The sequence below is a fragment of the Sciurus vulgaris genome (genome assembly GCF_902686455.1).
Source record: "Sciurus vulgaris genome assembly, chromosome: 1".
In the NCBI taxonomy this organism is placed as follows: Eukaryota; Metazoa; Chordata; class Mammalia; order Rodentia; family Sciuridae; genus Sciurus; species Sciurus vulgaris.
In genome coordinates, this window is record NC_136461.1 from 127,767,690 (window position 1) to 127,783,651 (window position 15,962).

General features: G+C 34.9%; 1 protein-coding gene across 5 annotated transcripts in view; it reads left to right on the forward strand.

Moving 5' to 3' along the window:
* The window catches only part of SNTG1 (syntrophin gamma 1), a gene marked incomplete at its 3' end in the record, with an annotated part of 879,325 nt that overhangs the window by 269,235 nt on the left and 594,128 nt on the right, over positions 1-15,962 (forward strand). For all 5 annotated transcript variants that reach the window (XM_079136674.1, XM_079136675.1, XM_079136673.1 and 2 more), the window contains one exon: positions 1,413-1,486. The remainder of the gene's footprint in view (positions 1-1,412; positions 1,487-15,962) is intronic.

A 15,962-nucleotide genomic window follows, 5' to 3' on the forward strand; every position in this document is an offset into this window, starting at 1 on the left:
CTGCAACGTAGGTTTTTGTTCTTATCTGGATCCCAAGGTCTTTTCCTGAACTTGTTTGTCAACAGAATCTAGTTCTCTGTATTTGAAGGACTGAAGTCTCTCCTTTCTCGTGATGTGCCAGTCCAGGGTTGCTCTGAGATCCTAGCAGCCACCTTGTAGAAAACATAGGCATGTAGCCTTGTCCCAGCACTTGGTGCTTACTTCTTCCAAGCCAGCAGGAGAATCTGTCCCAATCTGATTCTCTTACCCAATGTAAGAACTCCCATTTGATCCAGTAAGTTCACCCAGGATAATCTTCTTTAAAATTGGTTAACTGAAAATTCGTATTTTGGGATATTACAGTTGCAAAATCCCCTCACCTTTGTCATCTAATGGAACCTCATCACAGAAGGGAAGTTCATCATCGTCACAAACGCAGTCCATAATCAAGGACTAGACCAGGGTATAGGATCCTCAGCAGTTATCCCAGAATCATTTCTACCACACCTTAGAATGTGCTGTTCCTCCTATTAGGGTTCTCAACTGGGCTATGCTTCAGATTTTTCTGGGGATCTTTTAAAAAATGTATTTGCATAGGAATCTGTGAATCTGAATCAGATTTAAGCTCAGAATCATCTCCCGAACATTTTGTATAGTTTTCAAGTAAGTTGCAAAAGTGACTTCTGTGCATCCAACCCCATAGCACTGGAATTTCTGCTAACCACTGTTCTATTAAAGACAGATATGTCATCTAGCTAACATTTTATGAAAGTATTAGAGTTTTTCCAACACTAAAATTAAGTCCATGAAAGGACATGTAACATAAATGGGATCATTAAAAATTAAGTGACAAAGTCAGAAACATCATCCTATTCCCTAGAATGAGCAATCTGCTGCTCAGGCCTTGAACTTCATTACCTCTGAAAGGGTCCACTCTCTCTCCCAACATAGAACTGAGTTAATAGCTAAGTCTCATAAAAAAGTCATCACAACTTGGCTTCAAATCAGTAGACTATTCTGCACATTAAAAGCTTTTAAATATTATTGCTAATTTAAACTTGGAGCCTCATTCTAAAGGCCTCAGTATTGGCAGTTTAGATCCAAGTGCCAACTATTGGCAAATGAAATTTTGGGCAAATTGCCAAATATTCTCTTGTATTTCCCTGAAAGCCAATTTCCTACAGTGTGTTCAAAAGAAATTAATCCATGACATTAGCTATTTGGAAAATATTATCTTATTTCTGCTCTTGATGATTCATAGGGATTTAAGCTATTCCTAGAAATTGACAAGGAGATGTGGGAAAATTCAGCTTGATGCAAGTAAGTGTAAATGTAATGCATGTCTGCCTCATGGTGAAGTGAATAAATTTCATTTCTTCTATTTGGAATGCTCATAGGATTTTCTCTTTTTCTTTTATTATTTCTGCCTCTAGACTGTTCTCCAGAATGTTGAGATTGCCAAAGAAGTGACCACAACAAAGAAAAATATTGATCTCCATAAATTCAGGTAAGACCATTACTTTACAATAAAGTATATTGGGTGAATTATTGAAAAATTAACACTTTTTCTATATTTCTATAAAATAATTCTTTTCTTTGGTAGTAAGCATTTTGAAGCCTCTATTTCTCTTTTGGAAAAATAGCAATTTTCTCTTTCAATATTCTATTATAAAAAGGATAGCAACACTCGAAACATGACCTGACCTTTATTCATGCTTAGACTATATGTGAATGAATTTTTCACAATGCGCATTTTAAGAACTGATTTGAATGCATACTGTTCCTTTAAGAAGCATCATTCAAAAAGGAATGAGAAATATCAATTACTTCTTAAAAGCCTACTTTTTTAGGGACAGGGTCAGAGACTCCACATTAAGTTGGAAGCTGGAGTAAGATGCTGCAGTGAGCTGTGGCATCCTGGAGAAAGGGAGATACGTGACAGTTCAAGGGAGGGCTTGGCAAAGGTGTTTCCTAAAACGCTTCACAGCACCAGAGACCAGGGAACTGTCACCTTCTCTTTTGTTTGTTAAGAACAATGGGTGGATAAGTTTGATATTAGAAAAGTGAACCAAATATATCTTCAGAAAGGGCATATGAGTCAGCACAGTCGAAGCAGGTGGAAGATCAATGTAATCCCTGACATTGTGCCAAGGACAAGTGTCACTTTGGGGAGGAATCACATGATATTTGTTAAAGAGACAGAATGTGACTTCCAAAGCTGGAATATTTTGCTAATACATCGTCACAGTATTTTTGAGTTCCTATATCCTGGCAGCGTAATGACTTACAGTGGTGCTTTGGTGAGAATCAGAAAACTCATTCTATTATATTTCAAGGAAAACTAATACTGAAAGCTGTATTATTTACATATACATTGATGTAGCCAGTGACATTTTGATGTAATATAAAAATACCAAGAATCCTTGAGTAGATATCTCTGTGTTATTGAAAAAACATAGAGTTTACTACTGGTTGCATCCTGACAAAATGCTCTTCAAAGGAGCCCTCAGGGTGGGTTCCCAAGGGCCGTGGCAAAGTTTAGAGGCACTTGGAGTTATACACTCAATTAGGCCTCAGGGTTATTCTGCTGACTGAGTATTCTGTTAGACATGGAAGCTCTACTATGCTGTACTTCTCATAGTAGAATCCAGACTGAGATGGGAAGCTAATAGATTGATTCTTCTTTTTTTCCATTCATATGTGATCCCTAATTAGCTGAATCTCAGATATACTTTTTCTTCATTCTTAAACATTATGTTTTCATCAAGTTAATTCAATAATTTCTGAGAGAGTTTCCTAGGAAACAGAAGTAATCATTTCTAGTGTACGTAAATGGTAGATTTTATCCAAAGTTTCCAAATGATTTTTAGACCTTTTTTTATAGTTAGATATTTTCTTTGAATGAAATTTCGTAGAGATCCCAATAGATAAAAGAGGACAAACAAAACAAAAAATTTTCATTGAAATAGGAGTGAGTGATCTAGAACTTGGCCTCCTTGCCAAATTCCATTCCTTAATCTTCCAAAGCAACCAGACAAAATGCACAGTATTATTTCTTTGATCCCTGTTTTTTACTTGGTTTCTCAGGCCATATGGGGGCCCATGTAGAAGAATTAACTGAAGAATATGGAGAGCAAATGATAGAAGTGGGACTTCCAAAATTATGTTGTGCTAGACATTAGTAGCAAAGTTATTGCTCTGTAATCACTGAGGAATTTCCTAGCATCAGATATTGCTCGATTTGCTTGCACCTTATTCCCATGCAAAGCCTACTCTACCTAGACTCAAAACCTCATACATTTTAAATTCAGAATGAATCCCAATAAAGTAGAGTAGCTGTCCCTTACCTGTGTTTTCATGTTTCATATTTTACTTTCCATAGTTTTAGGTGCCTGTAATCAACCGTGGTTCAAAAATATTAAATAGAAATTTCCAGAAATTAACAATGCTTAAGTTATAAATTGCATGCTGTTCTGAATAGCACAGTGAAATTTTGAACCATCCCTCTTGGTCCCACCTAGGGCATTAATCATCTTTTGTCCAGAATACCACTTTGTAAACATTACCTGCCCTTTAGCAACTTAGCCATCTTGATTATCAGGCTGACTGTTGCAATATCACAGGGCTTGTGTTTAAGTAACCCTTATTTCATTTACTAATGTCCACAAAGCATAAGAGTAGTGATGCTGCTGTTAAATTTGTTACAGAGCATTGTTATAATTTTTCTTATCATTAGTTATTGTTAATCTCTTACTATAGCTAATTCATAAATTCAACTTTACCATATGTGTAAGAAAAATAGTATTTATAGGATTTCATACTAGCCATACTTTTAGGAATCCACTAAGTGTCTTACAACATATTCCCCAAGGATAAGAGAGGACAACTGAACATGTTATACATAAAGCAAAGGATAAGGTCAGTTATAAGGGCAGTAAGGAACATTCACTTGAAAGTGACTTTTACCATCCAAAAACACCTTCTTGTGACAATCTCAAAAATTAGTTATTTTATTATTTTATTAATATCTCCAAATGCATTTAACCATCTTTCTCTTGAAAACATATCTTTGCCTCCCCATGTTGTATTCCTGTTCATATTTGCTCACATTAAAATCTAGATTTTTTTCTATCCTTGCCAAGAAAGTAGTCCTTGTGAACATAAGCAGCCTGTGTGACCAGGGTATCAGCAGCCATCACAGCTGGACTGCCTGCCCTTGCTGTGCACTTTCTGCCTTCTCTGCTTTGCTAGAGGAGATCTCAGACTTCTTGAGCATTTTCTTATGACTAAAGCAAGAGTAGTGTCATTTAAATACTTAATATTTTAGTGGGTTGATATTTATGCTCTTGCTATGTTTTTGTGTGCTTCAGGGACCTTTGAGGCATCTCTGTTGTACTTTAATGGGCCTTTCTCTGGTCTGTCTCCTTTTGTGTGTGTGACTATAATTATTCATAGGGTACAGCTTCTATTGGCCCACTTATCACTAGAATTGTTGTTCAAATTCCCAGTCATATCACGCATGTTTGTGCTTTTATAGTATCATTGACTTCCCTGGTAAAACATTTCCTTTCCTAGTTTTGCTGATGATGTTGTTCATCATGAATAAAATAAAGCAATGATTAAATGTGACCAAGCTCAGCCTTGAGCCCTACACTGACTTCATATTCTAGACACCTGTCATAATCTGTTTGACTGAACTACTGCCCATCTTCCTTGATTACTGGTTCAGACCAAATCAGCTTTCTATAGGGAAAGCAGGTGCAGCTCCTGGTCAGGATGCCAATAGTGATGCATTCCCTGGGACTAAAATTAAAGTTGCTGACTTGTGTTTGGGTTCTTTATTTTCCATTTCTATGCAAGTTTGAGAAAGTAAACTATAGTTTCTCATTTTGACCCCAGGATTTACTATTACAAAAAAAATATATAGGGTCCCTCATAAACATTTCAAATAAATTGATCAACTGATGAGAACATTTCTGTAGTTGCATTCTGTGTTTTTCATAGACTTTCTTCCACAGTTGAGCAAAGAGTGTCTATACTTAAAAGAAAAATCCCTCTGAGAGTTCTCCTTTCTATTTCCTCACTAGCAGAAGTGGACTTTCTGGAAGCTTTTGCTATTGCTTTTCTTTTAGAGCAGATTAACCTAGGCCTGTGGTTGTTATTGCAGTCAAGAGAAAGTTGAATAATTTGCCCAAGTAAAGACCATTGGAAGCCTCTTAGGACTAAAAGTTCACCCATGAATTTGTGTCTAACTGTGAAGAAGATTTACAAGAAAATATATAGGTCATCATCTTTGGCTATAGAAGAAAACAACAAGAAGTTCTCGAAAAGTATTTTTATAAATATCTTCATGTTGAATGGTGATTACTATAACAAACCTGTAGAACAGAGTTAGAGGAATCCTGAAGTATAGCATCCAAACTGATAGAAGAATACAGTCCTTCCCTGAGAGTGTGGACTGAGATCATATGACTTTTCTCAACCACTTTGCCCTAGATGCTTCCCTAGCATTCAGTTGGAATATTCCTGCTGATGGTGCACACTAGCCTCGTGATTATAAAGCTTCAGCTGCAGTCAGGGTCCCATTTCCAAATATCCCTTACTGGCCCCCACTGGATACAGATGCCATTCTTCAGCACAGCCTCAGGCATTCCCACCGAGGAGGAATCAGAGCCCTTAGAGCGCTGGGTCCCCCAGTCATACACACAGAGGCCCCTGTTTGCTGAGAGAGGTTAGTAGGGACTGATGACTTCATTATCATCTTCCCTTTTTATGCAAAATTCGATCTCATGAATGGCCAGTCCTTTCTTCTTGAAACTTTAATTGTCCTTAAACTCTGCAAGTATCTACTCTTTCAGCATTCCCATCCAATTTCAGATCATTATTCTTGTTTTCAACACATCTAGCTGTATCTTCATTTCATCCTTAAATATCATTTTTCCTCCATACTGTTGTCATTCTATGACAATCTTTCAAAGTATCTCTTTCCCTCATTAAAAGACTTCTTATATTTATGTTTTTCTACTTGTCTATTTTTGCTTTTGTTCCATGAGCTTCTGGCATGACATCCAAAAAATCGTTGTTAAAACTAATGTCGATGAGCTTCCTCCTAGAATTTCTTCTAGAAATTATATTGTTTTAAGTCTCACATTAGGTCTATAATTCATGTGGAACAGATTTCTGTGTGTGGTAAAAGATAAGAGTTCAGTTTTTTTCTTTTCATTCAGTTTTCCCAATACCATTTATTGAACAAACTATCCCTCCCTCATTATGACTTAGTTTCCTTGTCGTAAATTATTTGACCATACATGCTTGGGTTTATGTCTTGATCTATATGTCTATTTTCATGCCAGTTCCATATTGTTTTTAATCTTATAACTTTGTATATTATTTGTATTCAGGAAATGTGATGCCTTCACCCTTTTCTTCCTGAGATTACGTTGGCTCATCAGGTCTTTTGTGATTTCATAGGAAATTGAGAATTTCTATTTCTACTTCTGTGAAAAAATGCCATCAGAATTTCTATAAAGGTTGTATTGATTCTGTATATTGTTTTGAATAGTATTGAATATTTTAATAATATTAATTCTTCCAATTCATAAACATGAGATAGTAAACTACAAAGATTTTGTGCAGCAAAGAAACATTCAAGAAAAGAAAAATGAAGTCTACAGATTGAGAGAAAATAAATGTGAATCATGTATCTAACAAGAGGTTAAATTCAAGATTAAAAAAGGAATTCTTACATTTCAAAAGCAAAAACTGATCCAATTAAAAACTGGACAAGGGGACTGGGATTGTGGCTCAGTGATATAAGGTTTACCTGGCATGTGTAGGGTACTGAGATTGATCCTCAGCACCATATAAATAAAGGCCCATCAAAAACTAAAAATGTGTATTTAAAAAAAAGATTGGGCAAAAGACTTGAACAGAAGTTTTCACAAAGAAGATATACTCTGGCTAACTGGTACATAAAAAGGTGCTCAACATCATTAATCAACACAAAAATGTAAATCAAAACCACAATGAAATATCACCTTACAATCATTAGAATGGATATTTTCACAAAGACAAGAGACAACAAATGTCAACAAGGGTATAGAGAAAAAAACCCTTGTGTAATGCTATTGGGAATGGAAATTGCTACAGCTATTGTGATAAAAGAATATGAGGCATCTCCAAAATTTAAAAATAGCACTACCACATAATTGAAAAGTCCTCTGGTACATACATATGCAAAGGAAATAAAATCAGTAACATGTAGAGATATTACTGCTTCCACATTCATTGAGTATTATTTACAATAGCCAAGATAGGGAAAGTATCCTTTGATGGATGAATGGATAAAAAATGTACTATTTATAGACAATGGAATATTATTTAGCATTAAAAAATAAGGATATTTTGATATTTGCAACAGTTGTAACAAACTGGTGGACGTTAAATGAAATAGACACAAAGACAAATATTGTCTGATCTACTTTATGTGCAGGGTATAAAAAGTCAAATATATAGAAATAGAGAAATGACTGTCAGGTGTGAGGAAAGGGAGGTAATGGAAAGATGGTGCAAGCATGCAGTTATATAAAATTACTTTAGTGACTGAAACTTTGCTGATAGATTTTAGCTGCTCTTATCACACAAAAATGTAAGAAGATAACTTGCAACTAGCTGAGGTGGTATTTAGAATAATATGAATTTACTAAGTACCATTAAATTATATCCTTTAAAGATGGCCAATTATGTGCCATGTGAATTTTACCCAATTAAATAATATATAATTATATATGAAAAGACAGGAGCAGACTACCTACTGTACAACACTCAAACATAAATTCTACCACCTTTGTCAAATTTTTTATGAGTCTCAATTCTATACTCCTACAGGATAACATTTTAAATTATTTTGTTTGTTTGCTGTATTCATCAACTTTTAGTTACTATAACAAACTACCTGATATAATTAACTTATAAAGATAAAAATATTGTTTTGGCTCAGAGTTTGGGAGGTTTCAACCCATGATTGATTGACCTGTTGCTTTGGGCCTGTGGTGAAACAGTCAATCATGGCAGGAGTACTCACCTCATGGCAAGGAAGCAAAAGGAGAAAAGCATCTTCCAAGACTGCCATCCTGGAGACCAAGTTGCCTTTAACACATGGAACTTTGGAGGAGAGTGAAGAGTCAAACCATAGACTTTTCCCTATAGATGGTGAACATTGGAAGAAAAGGGCTTGAATTTACTGTTAATTCTGTAACTATTCATACTTGCGTAAACTTATCATTTAATCCAACCTGTCAGAACTGTGTTCATCAGGCTAATACCATTATTGCTGATTATACTGCTTATTGTTTTTAAATAATTCATCCTGGTTCAGATTCTTGTCCTTACATATCTCCCATTTTCAAACTTATGTCTCTGTACCTTGTTTTCAGATACCGCATCTGGTTTTTTGGACTTGATGTTGTGTTTGACTTTTCCTAAAGGACTTTTACATAAACTTGATCTTGAACTCATTTAATATTATTGATCTCATTCAACCTCCTTCCTTTGCATAAATTAAATTCCCTGGAAAAAGTTTTGGCTGGTATTTTCATTGTTCCTACCTCCACAGATAGGTGGAAAAGGGGATCAGCAGATTTCGTGAAATGCCATCTGAATGCTGTATATCCTTATTATTTTTAAAACTTAATTGTATTAAAATGGTATGTAGAATATCCATTGTTTCAACAAGTTATCATTTGGAATTTTTGAGGTAGAAAATAACTAATACAATGAATTACTAAAGGATATTCATTTTGATTTTTAACTATTGATGGTTGTGTTTATATATAAAATGATTGAATATGAGAAAATGATATAAAATGTCATCCATTAGATTACTCAGTGGTAGTAACATATAAAAGTAATATACTTTTAAAATATAATGTTTTCTTTTAGATTTTAAAATGTTCTACATATTTTTTCTACATATTTCTTTCACTGGAGGAAAATCAATAATTTTGAAAAGAAGCCAGTTTGATCAAATGGACATTGTTCCCTTGAAATGAATGTGATGACACAATGTAAGAATTGTTATACTATTACAAAGTCAACCCAGCATTTCAAAATTATTCTACATACTTGTGTATTTCAGTATATAATGTCAGAATTCAATGGAGCAAGTAGGTGGTATCTGAATGATAATATGGAACTATTTTCTAAGATGAGATCAAAAAGAAGACACTTGTGTTTTAGAGGTGTCATTTACAAAGTGAGAATCCCAGGCTAAATCCTTGTGTGCTGAAGACACAGAGGATTGCAAATACTAGTTTATGTTTTCTCCTCCTCCTGTTGCTCTTCCTCCTCCTCTTCATCTTAGTGAACATTCAGTAATGATAAATATATGGCTGTTTCTATCATTGCCAATTTCATTTTCCAAGGTTATATGCTGATATGCTGGCATATCTGTCTCCTTGGATCTTGGTCAACTAATTCCAAACATTTTCATTGCATGATACTAAACAATTTTAATATTGTAGACTTAGAAGACTACAAAAAAACGAATCTTCCATTATTAATGAATGAGAAGAGAGAAATATATAAAAGATGTGTTGATATCATTAAATCAAATTCATTTTATTTGTGTATAGGAATAGCCCAACATTTTAATAATAAAAATTGTTCTAACATTAGCAAGGTGCATTTTCAAGAAAAAGGGAAAGCTTTGTTATGTGTGTGGTCATGTATGTGTACATACATGCATATTTGAATACCAAACACTTCTTTGAAAGTGCTCTGATTTTCTTGGTTTCTCCCATTTCTCCATTTCTTCCAGTTTCAGTTACTTCTGCATTGTCAAATCCACCTAGACTTCAAAATAATGCATGTTGCACAAACCACTTCTCCCTCTGTGTATACCTGCATCCCATATCCGTCATCATTTTTCTCCTCCCTGGAAATTTTCAATTGAAGTGACAAAGGAAACCAGAAACTCTGTGAAATTAATGTTTTCTAGGGTAAATGTCTGTCAACTGGGAAACTAGAGCAAACAGATGAATTCTTCTGTTTCTTCAGAAGAATGTTCCTGAATGTTCCTGAAACTGAACTATCACTGGTGCTTAATACTAAATGTGACCAGTTACAACTTTGCATTGGTTACCCCAGATAACTATAACCCCAATCTGACTCATCCTCCAACCATTTCCTAATCTTCTAACCTCTCAAACTATTCTGACTTATATTTTGACATCAATCAAAATCGTCTCCCTTCCCTCAAGTTCCTTTACTGTCTCACCCTAATTCACCCCTAGAGATCCATTAGAAACAATGTTTCATCTCCAGTCTTCTCAAATGATGGTTGTCTCTTTTGTAGATCAGGAACCTCTAGACCTGAGGGCCAACATGTATTTACCTTGCTTTTCTGTGCGGAGTCTAATCTTTTTCTTTCCTCATAAACTACTCCTCCTTTGCTTTGCATTTCTTCAGATTTATTTTTGTTCATCGACATATTTGACATCATCTGCTGAACATCTGTTCACTCTTGCTCCTTGACTAAAGAATTTAGAAGGTAACTGACCATGTGTCCCTACACTGGTTAGTAGTTCCTATGCTTCAGTAGTGTCACATGGTGATTTCCAGTTCTTCACTACTTTCCTTTTAGCTCTTTCTCCAGGTTCTCATTCCCACAGTCATTCCTAAATTCTATTATTGTCTATAACTATCACTTCCAGAATCTCAGTTTTGTAACTCTGTCTTTATAATTCATTTACGTTATTTGTTACTCCTGAGTTTGTTAAGGATTTATAAACCATCAATCCTTCATACTATCCTTTTCTAACTTAGCTTTCATCATGCGTAAACATAATCACAACATTTTCAATGTTTGTGACTTTATCTCCTTGCCACTTACCTAGAATAAACTTAACAAGGTTAACTCATATTTATATCAGCTTACCCCCATGGCAGAATTTGTCTACAGGAAAGCAACAAATTGATGATAGCACCTCTAATTTATGGCCCCAAACCAGTCCTAATTTACTTGTCAGTAATTATATTTGCCCAATTTGACTATTTCTGTCTGCATTGTCCCCAAACTTTCACTAAATCTCCTCCCTTATTGTCACATCTGATTATCCTGTTTTACTTTACTTCAACAATTGAAACAATAAAAAGAATATTTCTTATCTATTAATCAAAAAATCTGCCCAACTACTTGCATGTATACTGTCTCCCTTCAGGTGCTGTGAATGAAATATGTATGCTCCCATCTTAATCAAATATTCTTCTTTTGTGAACTTGATTCCATGTTCCTTCAGTAATCTGAGCACCTTGCTCCTGAAATTATATCTTAGTTTTCCTATCATTACTAATTTGTCTTGTTCTACTTTAGTTCCATCACAACACATAGTTATGTCTTAAAATTAAAATAAAATATATTACTTACTCATCTCACTAGCTTCAACCTGAATTTTCAGTTTTCTGCAACATCAGGTTCTTCAGTATGTTTGTAAATACTCCACATTTCCAGATCTTCACGTTTCATTTGTTCTCAAAATTGTTACAAATGGATTTTCACCCACCACTCTTCTGTAATCATTATTACTAAGGTAATCAGTGGAAATCTAATGTCTCAAACACTTTACTCCTAAATTACAGTACCTTCTGTTTTGTGTTCCTTTCATTTGATATCATTCATATTGTTATTTTAGCACTATACATTGGAGCTCCAAATGTTAAAATGTAATGATGTGTCTTTTCAGCATAAAATGTATATAACTGTCTTCAGTTCAGAGTTTAATATTCTTTTTGTAAAATTTAGGTATGAGTGACTTTTCAAATTGCAATTACTGATTTCCATAAAATTTCTGTTTTGTGACATTTTGAAATCATACATGTTCATCTTTAGCAAAATGAAGAAAGAATGGGGTGACACTTTGTGACGCTGATCTCTTTAAGAATGAGAAGTGCTTCATAAGGTGATGAAATTCTATAGCATGTTTAGAAAGTATATGTAGGTTACAAGCCATGACTCTAACAATACCTTTTCAGGCAAAAACCTCATGCTACTGTTCACTACTTGTGACATTTTTTATATATTTATTTTTTTATTTTTTTATTTTTGGCAATGCTGGGATCAAATCCAGGGCTTTGTGCTTGCTAGGCAAGCAAACTACCAAAGAGCTATATCCCCAGTCCATTTGACAGTTTCTTTAACTCTCTGAGTCTTAAGTTCTACATAAATCATAATGCAATGGAAAGAATAAATGGACTGTACAACGTGCTTTAATGTAATGCTTATCAAATAATAAGTAAATAATATTTGTGAATGGATTTACAAAAACTGTCAATTTTTACATTGAAGTTCATAAAGATTTTTGAAAAACATACGTAAAGTGTTTTTTAATTTTTGAGTAGTTTTGTTAAGTAGATGACATTCTTGGACTCATTTTGTAGCTGATATAATTTTAAAAATAAGTTATATCAAATTGTATAAAGGTCTATAAAATCAGTATGATTATTTCAGAGAATTCATGAGCATGGACTGATGGTTACACTTCTTTTACTAGGAAATGAGCTCTGTGTTTGGATGCAATCCTTTATATAATGCCATCATGTTTGACAGGACATTTTGAAAACATATGGATGGCCATTTTGACAGAAACACTGTAATCAGGGAAGGCAGATCAGTATCTATATGTGGTATAGTATCTCATTCCACTAAAAACATAGTGCTGCCCCTTTATAACTAACCAGGTAAATCCAGCCAGGAAATGCTATCATGTTAGCAGTGCCTACATCCAGATGAGCCTGAATGAGTGGAAGTCTATATTGCTCTGACTATAGATAGCCTTCTTTTCTGCTGCCTTAGCCACCTATGCTGTCTGGTTTGCTACATTGGACCAGACCGTGGAATGTGATACTAGTGGCTGGGGAAGAGAATGGTTGATATCAACAGAATAGGCTGTCCAATGCTCATTATAAGCATATTTCTATGCTGACATTGGCACTTGTTGGCAATTCTTCACATAGAACACAAATATCCTTATGTTCTATGCTCATTCAGAGAAGTCCATCCATGTATCTTTCTCTCAGACCTCCTTGATACCAGGTATGTTCCTTCAGATTCTTAACCAAAAAGCCAAATCGTCAGCCTCAACTTGAGAATCTATACAGTCTTCCACTTTCAGTCATCTGTCCTTCTTGGAAAAAATGCACATGGAGTTCTGTCCACTAGGAGACTTTTTCTTCATAATTATATTCAGGACTATCTAGGTCTGGCACTACAGCATTGCAGCTGTTCTCTCTTTGATGTTACTTATATGTCATGCAGTTCCACCAACAAAATAAGAATGAGTTTTTATCCTCACTTGGTTATAAAGAAATATTCATAAGACTAAAAGAACCGACTGGGAGGGAGAAGGCAGTGAAGTAGCACTGGTGATCTTGGGCGTTTGAATTACTTCTTCATGTGACTTAATTTGTGTTTTCAAGGTCTGCTTGAGTTCAACTGATTATACACTGCTCCCATTTGACAAGGGAATGCTGTTGTGCTGGCCCAACTTTATAGCTTTGGGAAACAAACAATGCAGAATTCATAATGGATACTCAAGTTACAGAGCAACTAGGTGGCCTGGGTCAAATATTTCATCTCTACTATGCCTCTACAGCAGGCCAAAATATGTTTCTCAAAAAGAGAGTGAATATTCATTGAGGCCTTTTCTATGACTTACTTTTAAGGATTTTTCAGAGCTCCAAAAAGCATCCTTATTTGCCACTGACACTTTAAGCACCCTTAGATCTGTTGGGGCCTGTAACCAAAGAAGCAGAGAAGCCTACACAGCAGCCTGGACCTGGAGCAGTGTCTTACATTCTAGGCCTTAGCTGAGATTCATAAATTTTTGGATCACTTGGAAAATGAGCTCAAGTAGCACACCCCAATGAAGTACATGCTTCTTCCAAAATCAAAGAGACCCAATAGGAGTAGGATAAATATCCAGAAGCAGTTATGTTTTACCTTAGAAGGATATTTTCACAATCTCTAGACCACTACTCAGAGAAAATTTAGGAGAAACAAGTAAGTCAACAGAGATACTATGACTTTGAGGATGAAATTAACAAAATGGAAATACCCATCTACTATTTTTTTTTTTTTTTTTTTTTTTTTTTTTTTTGGTACTAGGGATTGAACCCAGGGACACTTAATTACTGGCCTACTTCAGCCCCCGCTTTTTTTTTTTTTTGTATTTTATTTAAAGACAGGGTCTCGCTTGGCTTTTTTCCAGACCTCACTATTTGTTGGGGATGCCTTTGAACTTGTGATCCTCCCACCTCAGCCTCCCGAGTTGCTAGACCCATGCACTCTTATCCTCATATCTTTATTATGCTTTTTGAGTATTCTTAGATATCATAGACCAGTAGTTCTCAAAATTGAGCACACAACTGAATTACCTAGAGATCTTGTTGAAACCCAGAAACTCTGGCCTTAAGTCCAGAGTGTCTGATTCAGTAGGTGTGAAATGGAGCTCAAGACATTGCAATTCTAGTAAATTCCTTCATGCTGCTGAACCTGGGGACACACTGTGAGAACACATTAGGTAGGGACTGAAATGAATGGTTTATATCAGAAAGCAAGTGATATGTGGACTACAGTATGGTTGATCACTTCTGTTTTGTTTCTGAATTTGTTTTGTGGTTAAGGGATTGCCACCTGAGCCAAAGGAAGTCAACAACATTCAAACTCCAGGGACCCAGGAATATAGTAGGACCACACCAGAACTTCTGTCAATTCTTCCTTGCATTTAAGACTGTGTGGCATTTACACAGCAGAGCAGAACATTTATTGTATTGGAGAAGAGGTGAAAATTTTATTAAAACATGAATACTGAATATTTTAAACACCAAAATAGTACCTTTCCAAGAAAAGCATGAAAATTAAAAGAGGATTTCAAATTGCTTTCAGTAGCAGATTTAAAAATTAAATTTCTTTGAAACTTAGTGCTAAATAAGTTAGATTCTGTTTTCCTAAGTTAATTCCACTCCAAAGCATGTTTCAGTGAAGGTTATCTTGTGAACAAGGAGAAGGTATTTATGTTGTAGATAATTCTTATTTTTCCATTGAAAATTGAATTACCATTAACAGTTACTTGGCATTTATTCATTAATTTATTCAACAATTATTGCTAAATATCTACTGCATATCTACTCTATTAGCCGCTGGGTTCAAAAAATGAATACTTAATAATTCAACGCCTTTAAGAAGCTCACATGTTTAGAATTGTCTTCACAGAAGAAGATCAGTTCTCTGATTTTCATTCTTCCTAGAAAAATTCTATATTTATTTTAATAAAATGTTATATCTAGTACAAAAATCATCCATTAACCCAAACTTATAATCATTAGCAACCTTGATCAAGGGGGTTAGTTAAAATAAAATGTAGTAAAATATAAATTCCCTCTTTTCTTCTCTCACAATTACATTTTAGATTTCTGCTTTTTCTCTGTGTGAGTTTAAGTCTGCTCTTGATATTGATAACATCAGTAATTGTATGACTCTACAATCAATTATTTTTTGTAGGTCTACCACAAAGCTACATTTTTAATTTTATTTTGAGGCAGGATGTCATTAAATTGCTCAAACTAGTCTAGAACTTGCTATCTCCCTTCCTCCAGAGTCACTGAGATTATAGGCAAGTGCCGCTGCACCTGGATGCAATCAATTAGAAATTCATAGCTCCACTTTATTCAAATTGTTTCTCTTTGGAAGAGAGGGGGCAGGGAAAGAAGAAGAAGAGGAAGAAATGAATTAGCCACAACTAATTAGCATGTTATAATCACTCTAGTGTTATTTTTCACTCTAAAACCTGAGAACAGAATAGTAGCAGAAAGTGCTCTTTATTTATTTATTTTCCTTAAAACATTAGCTGGTGAGTTCCAGAAGTAAATTCTTTCAATAAAGCTTCTGACACGCTTCTGCAGAGGGTCTGTGAGCCATTTTACCACTT